The following is a 10,761-nucleotide window of genomic DNA, read 5'->3' as shown; positions in this document are numbered from 1 at the left end:
TCGGACGAGTGTCCATTTTACATGACAGAGGCTGCCAGAGCAGATGGGCTAGGAACGGCTTTGTCAGACATGCGCAGGTTTAAGCAAATACAGTGATTATGCTGAAATTTGCTTAAAATGAAAATGCCTCTGAAACATAGGAAAGGGTACACAAATGGAAAGCCTGCACTGCAGTATTAAGTGGATACATCCTGTCTGATCAATGAATGCATTAGCGCTGCCCAGTTTACAGCAATAGCCTACACACACGCTTTTAAGGAAGAGCTCAAGGAGAGAGAATTCCCAGTACGGAAGTTTACAGGTTTATGTGCTTAGTTATTTCTGCTACGTTATCACTGGAAGGGTCGTGGAAGGTCCCCATGACATTTCTGTACGTAGGGTGTGTTTTTTCCAACTCATCTGCTGTTTTAGTCTAGTGTCCCTAGCTATGCTGGAAATTCTGACTAGATAGATTTCGTTCCAGCCAAGAGCTCTCCAAAACATTGTTTGTGAACATTCATTCAGAGAAACCCCTAAGATTTGCCTATAGTTGTTTTTCACCAGCATTTACACAAGTGATATCACTGCATTTGCCAGAACGTTGGTGGAAAACAGAAGCCTTGCAAGGGCTCATGTGAAAGTGTCTGCATGCAAGTTCACAGAGTTTTTTTCCTTCCCCTAATCGCTTTTGCTGGTTTTACCATGGAAAGGGTAGAAAGTGATCCTCAGCAAACATGCTCGGAAGGGGATTTCTTCCCGTCACATATCTCTGAATTCTCACCACCTCCCAAACTGCAGCATATGTCTAGTCCCATGCCTTCGTGCCAAGTTTCAGCCTTCAGAAACTGGGTTGGAAACAGGTCATTAGACCACTTTCATAATGGTGAGAAAAGCGTTGTGCTTTTTGGTTTAGCTGGAGAATAGTTAATCAGGAGAAAGTCATCTGAGTGACATTTCTCTGGAGAGCTCCCTAAAATCACTTATCTTCTGAGCATGGGTAATCTCGGCCAGAAAGCTGAACCTCTGAAAAGCCGGGAGCTTTTTGTACAAAGAGAGAAATTAAACTATTTGCAGTTTTAACTCCAACAGTTACAAGCCAAACTAGTTATGGAGGATACAAACAGATGCAACACTTTTTAATTAGTCTTTGTCTGGGTCAGTTTGTATTTGGTCTCTGCACAAGAGACCATCGTCTCACCTGCAGTGAGGAATCTTTTGGTCTTTGCAGCAACATGAATCTTTTTGCTGTAACTTTTATTGTTTACCTCTGAAATTTTAGTGAACTGGAAATTTGGAGGTTTGGGTTTTCTTTCCCTGAAGTGTGATCTTACTACCTTGTATTCACAAAACTTCCAAACTGTGCGTATCACCTGAGGACAGAATCGATAATTACATGATCTATCACGGGAGTTTCACTGTCGCTTTGACAAAGGAGATACTAAGCTCTGCCAGGCTGTAGAACTGAGAGGGTCTGGTGTGTTAGCAGGTACAGAGTGCTACCCTTGCTTTCTTTCCCCACTGCTTCTCAACCCGACCTCCAAAAGCTCTGACCAAATGGCTGTGAATCTCCCATGGAGTTTTGCTCAAGTAAGAACAGCAGGATCAAGCATCTGAAACGATGCAGGCCAATGCTACCTGTGATTCAGAACTATGTCCAGCTCTAACAGGGGCCAGATACTACAGTTAAGATGCCGCCCTGTAAAGAGACATATGTACGGCTACCTTTACCCTGGAGGCCACATGATGCTGATATTTTCTTTATTCTCATATACCTATGCTTCATAACCCTGCCATATCCTATATCTTACACATAATGCAGTAGCTTATCTGTATGGTGTTTCTCCTTGTGTTGAAAGAGTCAGCCCCTAGCAATTTATGGTAAACATGAATGCCCAGGGAGGAACTCCCCAAGTGGGGCTTTAAGGGTGCAATAAAGCTGGGAGCATTTACTCTTTCTGTTATTACCACAGTTTGTGTTCAGGTGCTTTTCTCCTTGCCTAAGTATTTTGAGGGGTTTGTTGCAAAACAGCAACAGGACATGTGCAGGATTGCGTGGTACCTGACATCATGGAGGTGCACAGGATGGGGTGGGAGGCAAGGGTTCAACATATTTACCAAACACTGGTTAGTCTCAAGCAAGGCAAAATGTGTCAGTATCCCGAGTCAGATCCTTTCCCTGGCTGAGTCCCCTCATCTTCTACTTGTCCTTGGCCCATGGAGCCAATTTCACTGCTAGCCAAACTCTGTATCTCCAAGGATGCTCCCCCCTCTCTGAACACCTGCATCACCTCTTCACTCCGTTCTCCCACATACTGAGACATCACATTTGGTGCCTTTTATAGGGATGGTTGCAGCAACAACAGCATTCTCTGCCCCCAGCTTTGAACATCCACCAAGGACCAGAGCTGTGGTACCCTGCCGCTGGGTGATGTTGAGGAGCCAGGGCTGTCCCAGATTCACGAGCTGGGAAAACCTGTGCTCATACCCAAAGCTGATCCCACCTGGCGAGCCAGGAGCTGGGCTACCGGTTCAGCACGATGGGGCCAGGATCCTGCGCTTGCCCTTTGTGACAACAGGAGATGCAAGCGTGAGTAGGTCACCGCTCTTCAGGATGCACAGAGCCGGCTTGACTAAGTGCTGATGAATTAGGAGACAGCCACCTCTCCTACTGCCACTATCATTGCCATCCTGCCCAAAGCCTCACTAAATTCCCCAGCAGCCTGGCTGCATTCGTGGCCAGGAGCACAGCAGGTAACAGCTGCAATGAATCTGTCTCCAAACACGTACAAGTCTTGATCAGTGCATTCATTTAAAGCAGAGCCCTGCTTTGAGGTTTAGCCTCTTTTTTTTTTTTTATTTCCATAACTAGCAGTATGTGATCAGTTTGAGTTTGCTGATTTCCTGCCATTGTGGAGTGGGGTTTTTTTCAATTAAAATGAGCTTAGGTTCTTCGGGGCACTCAGCAAGAAAGATTTCTAGATTCCCTGGGAAAATGGACCTTTTCCAAACTCTTTTCTCAAGTTTTGCTCACGGATGGGATTGGGCTTCTATTTTATTAACCAGCAGATGTGGCTGGTGGGACACGGCAGTAGCACTGTGATCCTCTAGATAGTGTTGCTGTGGGTGGCTGTAAGGTGCAGCTGGATCCGTGCCGACAGCACCAGCGCGGCGCAGCATGCCTTATGTCCTGCTTTGTTCTTTAATTCTCTGGAAGACAGTAAACTCTCTTGCCGCTGCATCTAGTTATCTGTATTGACTGCTTTCATGTGGTGTTATCTCATCTCTTTCACTGCGAATTTTTATCCCAACTTGGGGTATGGCTAAAACTCTGAAAGCTGGAGTGATTTAATTACAGCTGTATAGACAGTGAATGAAAGCGTGCTCTCAGTCACAACCCCTGCAGTTGGGATGATAAAAGAATTTCCATTACCCCCTTCTTTTCCATCTTCAGAAAGTTTGAATAAAATCTTTCACTCTCTTTGAATAGTTGTAATTAAATCACTACAGTTTTCAGGATTTTAGCTGTACCCCAAGTTGAGGGGCAGTCTCTGCAGATAGCATTCTTACCTCTGAAAGCTACTGTCATTGGACTAAGAAATTGCTTCTAAAAACCAAAATGATCAATATACAATATACACTGGCATAATTTTACCCTTCGTGGAACAGCTACATGAAATACTGAATCTAATTGGCCCCTTGAAAACTGGTATTGTACATTTGTTTCTAGGCTGTAATCAAGCCACATCTTCAGGTAACATGTTATGACTTTAAAGGCTCAATCCAGTTGTCAAATACCTGGCAAACATGCTATGATTAAGAAATAAAAACTATTTGTTTACTTTCATCTGAACATCTCTACTTCCTCTGCTGCCTGTGTTATGTGCTGAAGAAGTTCCAAGTCAGCTATCAAATTTTAGGGTTAAAATCTGTTTTCAGGCGGCTACAAGCTTCTGTAAAACGGTCTTTATTCAGCCTTTGGCTTTCCAGTGTGGCAGGAGTTAAGGCAGTGGGAACAACCACCTGTGGAAGTGCTGGTCTCTCAGGTACCAGCCTGCACATCTCTCCTGGTGATCCGTGCATGGTCCGTGTCCCACAGCACCCCTCAGGCCACCTGGGGAGGTCCTCGGGACTGGGCTCTGCCTTTTTTGCCTGTTTGTTTTATCCTAAACGTGGAGAAGCTGGGAAGAGTCATGCCTTGCTGAGGGCTGTTGGGCAGCTGCTGGTTCTGCCCTGCCGTGGAGGCACTCCGCCTGCCTCTGCCGTGATTTTTTCATTATCCCAACACAAGATATTGTCACTGGGACTGCAATATGGCCATGCTAACCTTATTTCTTCATAAACTAAACAAGTGAGACTCAAAAGATTCATTAGGATCCAAAAGGGGCATTACCGTTTTTTAGCCAATTTTCTTATCGCTGCCATAAAATTATGAGGAGATGCATTACAGGACTATAGTGTAAAACTGTGCCAGCAGAAGAATTTAGACTTTGTCCAAAATTAACAAATCCAAGCTGTTATTTCTCCCAGAGGCTTGCTGGTATAATTTTATTTTCTTTTCCATCATGCCTAGGTAGCACCTTTTATAAGCTCTGCTGCCAAGGAAACTCTTGAAACATTTTAGTTGTTATTAAACTTAATTTTAGAGACAATTATCAAAGCATGATTAATACATATAGCAGGATGAGGGTATAGTGCGCTTTAATTGCACAGCTAGGAGCCAGTGCTTATTTTTCCCAAATTACAAAATCTCTGGGTCCCGGTTATGCAGACATGTCCATGAACACCTTCGTTCCGAGGACCCTGCCAGCTTTCCTCTGTGGGGTCTCTTGTGTGTGCCAAAGTGTCTGCAGAATTTGGGCTGTGGTACGTAATGGTCTGACAAAGGGAAAGCACCACTTGCCTCAGGTGAGGGCAATGGGCAGAAGAGGAGCAAATCTCCCCACAGGGCTGTGTGTGCCGGGGCGGACATCCCTTAGCTCAGCACTAGGAGAGCCGGAGTGGTAAAAGCCGTGCTCATTCCCTAAGCCGGCACAGCAGGCAGCTGGCCGCTTTATCTCATTAGCAAAGCATGTATTAATGCTCCTTTGAACTAAGGCAACGTGGCAAATGCAAACTGCACGTGGGCACCAGGCTGCCGAACGTGCAGATGAAAGGTCTGCTCCTGCCCTCCCTGCCTGCGCCCAGCCGCGCAGCGGGTGCAGGGGAGTTTCAGACGTGCCCAGTTACCTCCCGATATTTGCTGCCAATATTGTCTGCAGGGGCAGGTGTTCACTGTGTACTCTTCAAACATCTGGGGACCGTTTTACCCTGCCAGCTGTGCACGGGCAACCTCCGTGCACGGCCACATCTGCTGCAGCCTGCCTGGGAAGGTGCCGGTGGCTCTGTCAAAAGTAGGGACCAAGCCACGTGGCACCAAACTTAGCCGAAGAAAGGAGCAAAGGCAAGGGGGAATAAACACCTTTGGAAAGCTATTCTTACATGTGAGGAAACAGATGATGATACTTCTGCTGCTACCTGTGCTGTTCACAGCCCTGTTTTCATTTAAAATTTTTGGTTAGGTAGGTTAGGCAGTTACTCCCCTCCTGAAAAAAAAAAGGTTAATGTCAAACTTCATTTCAGCTGCAGCCTCAAAACGTTATCTTGGGTCAGCATGTGAATGACCAAAGCATTACTTCTTGTCACAGTACCAGAAGGGCAGGAGGATGGTAAATTGAAACTCAGTTTCTAATTGCCAAAATGTTTTCCCTTCTACTTACCTTGTTTTGATAACGGTTGGCTTATGTCAGCTGAAAGGAGTCTGCAGATACGTCAGCATCTTAATTTTTTTCTGTCCAACCGACTGTGTTGGCAAGTCAATTTATGAAGGCTAATTTATAAGCAGTAGACCAGAGATGGAAAAGTCTTTATTAGACAAAATAGGCAATGCAGGGTACAGCTCTTTGCCTGAGAACTTATCTGATGCCAGGCTGACAGTATTCTTGCCCGGCGGAAATTATTAGTCTTTGAAAGGGGTATGTAGCAAAACACATTAAAAATGGCAGTGCAAAAGATGTCTGTCTGCTCATCAGTTATCACAGGTAGCTACTCCGCACCGTGTGACAACTGTAGAGGAAACCCACCCGGAGCTGGAGATGTGCCAGCCTTTAGGACAGATCACAGAGCATATCTGATGACAGTGCCATGTTTCCTATAGGTGGATGTGTGACTAATCGTAGAAATAGGTATGCAGGGTGACACCAACATAATAATTTTTCAAAAATCTCAGAGGTGACTGAGTGTACATATACAATTTTATCCAATTAACTAAAATTAGTTTTGTATGTTGCGTGCCAGGGGTGTTTATAAGGCTCTAGGGGCAAAGACAGGAATGATCACTGGTTTGGCAGGCTATTAGGGTTTGAAGCCCTGATTCAGCAAGGTACTTCAACACATGCATAAATTTAAGCATTTGAGAAGTCCTGTTGTTGACAGTGGGACTACTTAGGTGCCTCAAGCTGAATAACTGCTTAAATGTTTTGCTGAATATGACAACGTTGAATAAATGTGGTACATGTCTAGAGCTTCTAAATGTCATGTCAGGCAGAGCAAACGCTGTTAACGAACACCAAGTTCCTGTCAAAAGGGTACCCCGCTTCTCCAGGGCAAGGGAAATTTTGAAGTGGTGCTGCTGTGTGGGAGCAAAGTCAGATTTGACTGTAATTCACTGCACACTTACCTTTCCTCGCTGCAGAGACTGTCTCTCATCTCTTCTTTGGTAGCAGCTTTGTATTACTTCTCCTTATTAAAAACAAAACCCAAAAAAGTAGCTCACAAGCTAAGCTCAAATTCTTACGATTCTTGTGCAGTTTCATTCAAATTAGGGGCCATCAGCATGTTCAAGATGTATTGATCTGCTGAGGAACCTCAAAGGCTGCAAAATCCAATGACAATTCATTTTTTGTTTCAACAGATTGAGTCAGAAGCCGGGGAGGGGCAGGGGTGGAACATTTCCATGGTTGATATTGCATTCATGAATCCAGCCCTTTGTTCAGCCGGGGGCTGCACGCTGACAAATGTGCTGTTTCCTGAAAGCCGTAACATCTTTGTCCGGTGTCCAGGTGCAGGAAGTAGGGTACAGACTGGGGCAGCCTGTTTCTAAAAAGGATTTTTTAAAAAATCATTTTAAGATTAAGCAAGCAACCCAAAATCTCAAGACATGCTTAGGATCAAAAGGACTCCAGCTCAAGAAAATATCAGAGCCTCTTTTCATCCCACGGCTAGCCATCTTTCTCCACTAATGAAGCCTGGTTGAATCAGCTATTATTTATCCTTTTTCATAGATGCTGCCTTGTTTTTTCTTTCTGAAATCTTCTTTATGGTCATTAAGTCTACTGCAAGCTACAGATTAGGTAGTTGTGTGTGTATTGAGATACCATGTCAGCCTTCTCCTTGGCCGTGATCAACAGAAGGCCGGTTTCATGGCACTGGCAATTAGTCAAGAATGGTAATACCCTGAATGCTGAGTTCTCGCATATTATCGCATTAGATCATTTTACCCTTGAATCGCCTCAAGACCCAAGCTAACACCCAGTCAGCCTATCGGTTTCATACAGCAGTTCCCAGCTTCAAAATCAATAGGAGGTAAGCAGAGGGTGGTAGTGTCCCATGGAATTTGACAGCTTAGTATTGAAGCACAGTGCACGCCTCTCAGCAGGAAAATGTGGGACGCAGCTTGCAATAAAAGTCACTTTTTCAGTGTGGTGTTAGAGCTCAAAAATTGAAGGAAAATTACTCCAGATTGACCCAGTCACTTTTTTAGAGAACAAAAGATTCTTTGGGGGTGTTTTAAATAAGAATGGAGGAGATCAGATATAAAAGACTAGATCACAAGTCTTAGACATTAGCTTAGGCACTGCTCATAAAACTATAGAGGCAAAGCTGTCCTCTCTTCACCTTAGTCTGATCATCCGCACTGCAGAAAGCCATTTGTCTGACTGTGTCCTGATTCAAACCCCATGAGCACTATCCACAGTAGCCTACAGAGTACTGAGTCAATGTTTGAGCTCTCTAGCACTTGGACCAACAAATGAGTGTCTTAATTACTGACTTATAAAGTCCTTTTCTTTCTCCAGTTAAAATGGATGTTCAAGTGTCTCTTTCTGTTGAGTGCAATAGCCCTGCCGGGACATGGAGAGCACATCCCTCTGGACTGCTTAGTGGCTAGGAGCTGCGCCGGGCAGGGAGAAGAGCCTGGCTATAATTTTTATTCCAAAATAAGCAGATAAGGCTTGTATACCTAAGTGTCCCACACTCAGACTGTGCTTTATCCCTTAAGCCACTGTGGACTGAAGGCCACTCCCCAAAAAATAACAAGATGGCTTGGATATGCCAAAATTTCAACATTCCCTCTTCTTTTTTTTAATTAGGTCATAACTATTTCTCAAATTCAATTTGAAATGGAAAATGGCTTCCTTTGATCTGAAACTCTATTCTTCTGCAAATACACTGCTTTTTTTATTTTTACAGAAAAAAAACAGGCCTACAGAGAAGTAGCTAATATGTTTTTACAGCTGTACCTAGTAAAGGACCCATTCACAGCCCAAGTAGGATCCAGCACTCAATGAAGTTGACACAAAGCCACTGAATTAAATGGGCCTTGGATGAGCCATGAAACTCCCTGCAGATAGCATATAACTGGATATCAGAAATAAAATATCACCAATGGTAAGTCATTGCAAATGCTAAAATCAAAACCAAATATGTTCTTGTGTTTTGTCACACTACTCTTTTGCCACTTAGCTTCTGACCAGCCTTAGAGGAACAGGCTCTGTGTTAGGTGTCAGGAAGAGCTGGGCTGTAACTCCACCGCTAATCCAGATGTGCTGAGCAGTAGTTATTTAACTGTCATGGCTAGCTGTGACAGTTACAACTTTCTTAAATACCTTCTCCGGAGGAAACCAGGCATATAGTCTGGTCTCTCAGCAAGAAAGGACACCACCACTAGACCCATAGGGAGGGAAAGGATGGTGCCGCACAGCAGTCAGAGGAGCACAGCTGGTGAGGGAGGGCTGAGGGTGACCGTCACCAAGCAGGGAGGCTGCCCTCCCACTCTGCTCCCCGGGACCCCCCCTTAGCCACCCTCGGTGGATGGGATGGCTGGATGCTTCTGCCAGACTGGGATTACGGTGGCCCTAGTTGTAGTTTAAAAACTTCAGGGGTTAGGGTAGTTTGGGGGTTGGTGTTTTTAATTGTAGTGTACTCTACAGCTGCTCCTGGACTTTGCTCTTCTGCCTTTCAGCTGCACATCAGCTACTGCCCTAGGACAGTAATTACTTGGGAGGCTGACAGGCAATCCGCCGTGACTCCTGCTGCAGTGGTTTACGACGTAACTGCCCACAGCTTTCCACTGTGGCAGTCAGTTTAAGTCTTCGGCTCTTTCATGGAAGGAGTTGAATTGTCTCTGCCCACGTTGAAGTCTCTGAGATGAGAGCAGCCCTGGCAGGGGAAGGGACAGACAGGAGTAGTTTCCAGTGCTGAGCAAAATTCTCCGTGACTCACCTGTCAATGGCCGTGGTGAGTCTCGCAGCACTCTTGGGGACTACATGGGGTATCGCTGTTCTGGTCTTATGAACAGGAACGTTGCAGCAAAAGGGGCCAGTGTCATGATCAGGCCCAGGCTCTGCAGTGCCAGCTCCGGTCCCACCTCTGCTAGCAAGGGGCCATCTCCAGAGACGAACTAAGAACTTGCAGCATGCCTGGAAATCCCCAGGCATTTCACACGCTCGCTGCACATCAGGATTTAGGTCTATACAAATAAGGGGATTTCTTTGTAAAAGGTAGGGGCCTTCAGTACTTCAGAATTGTGTCCCTATTTGATCTCCATTTATTTATCTAGCCTATTTTGAAGTTGTCTGCAAGGGGGTTTTTTTTGCACAAAAATGAGGCTTCTGGACATATACATTGTGCCAGTATATAAATCACTGGCTTTGCTAAGCAAAGGCTCTCCTCTAAATCCCGTGCTGAATCTCTTATGCTGCCTGAGTCATCAACTGTGTCATTCCTGAGGGATTCTCCCAGGCAGGGCCATAAACCACCCAGCTACTAAGCATATTCTTGAAGGTATACTTGTTATTGTTCATTTTACTTGAATTACTCAACAGCCCCTATTTCTCTCCATTCAGTAAAGACAGTTAGGAAATATTACATTTCCTGAGCATAGGCTCATGACTTTGCAGCTTTCATGTCATGTGCCCATTTCACTCAGGGCACGGAGCACCCTGAAGGCAGAATGAAGGGCATTTGTCCATTCAACCTAGTCTATTTTCCCTTCCTTAATCTCCAGGGCTTTGTTCTTTTATTCCCCTTCTCTTCCATTGAAGGCCGTATGTTTTGTTCAGTGTGGTGTTTTTCCAGTGTGAGGATACCACCAAGAACACTATAGTACCTCATTCATGCACCTCTCCTGTCTTAAATCCTTCTTCCACCCTTCAAGGAAGAGGAGACCAGAGCCAAGATGGAGCCCAGCAACAAGCGGGCACCTGAACAAATTTTGAATGCGTTCACCGACTACTGTCCATTTTCTGCCCCGGAGCCATCTGCATCACTTATTTTTCCTTCTGGTGGAATGCCATGATGTCATACACCCACACAGCCGTTGTCATTTCATTAGTCTTGAGCACATACACTTCTGAGGTACTGAAGGAGTTAAATGTTGGAACCCGTATCTTACAGGACAGCCTGCTACAGTGGGAGAAGATGCTCTGCTATGCGTGCAGTTGCCATTAGATGTCTCTAGCCCCTTGG

Source organism: Harpia harpyja, chromosome 8, assembly GCF_026419915.1.
Source record: "Harpia harpyja isolate bHarHar1 chromosome 8, bHarHar1 primary haplotype, whole genome shotgun sequence".
NCBI lineage: Eukaryota > Metazoa > Chordata > Aves > Accipitriformes > Accipitridae > Harpia > Harpia harpyja.
The sequence above is the reverse complement of the archived record's forward strand: the minus strand, read 5'-3'. Positions refer to the sequence as shown.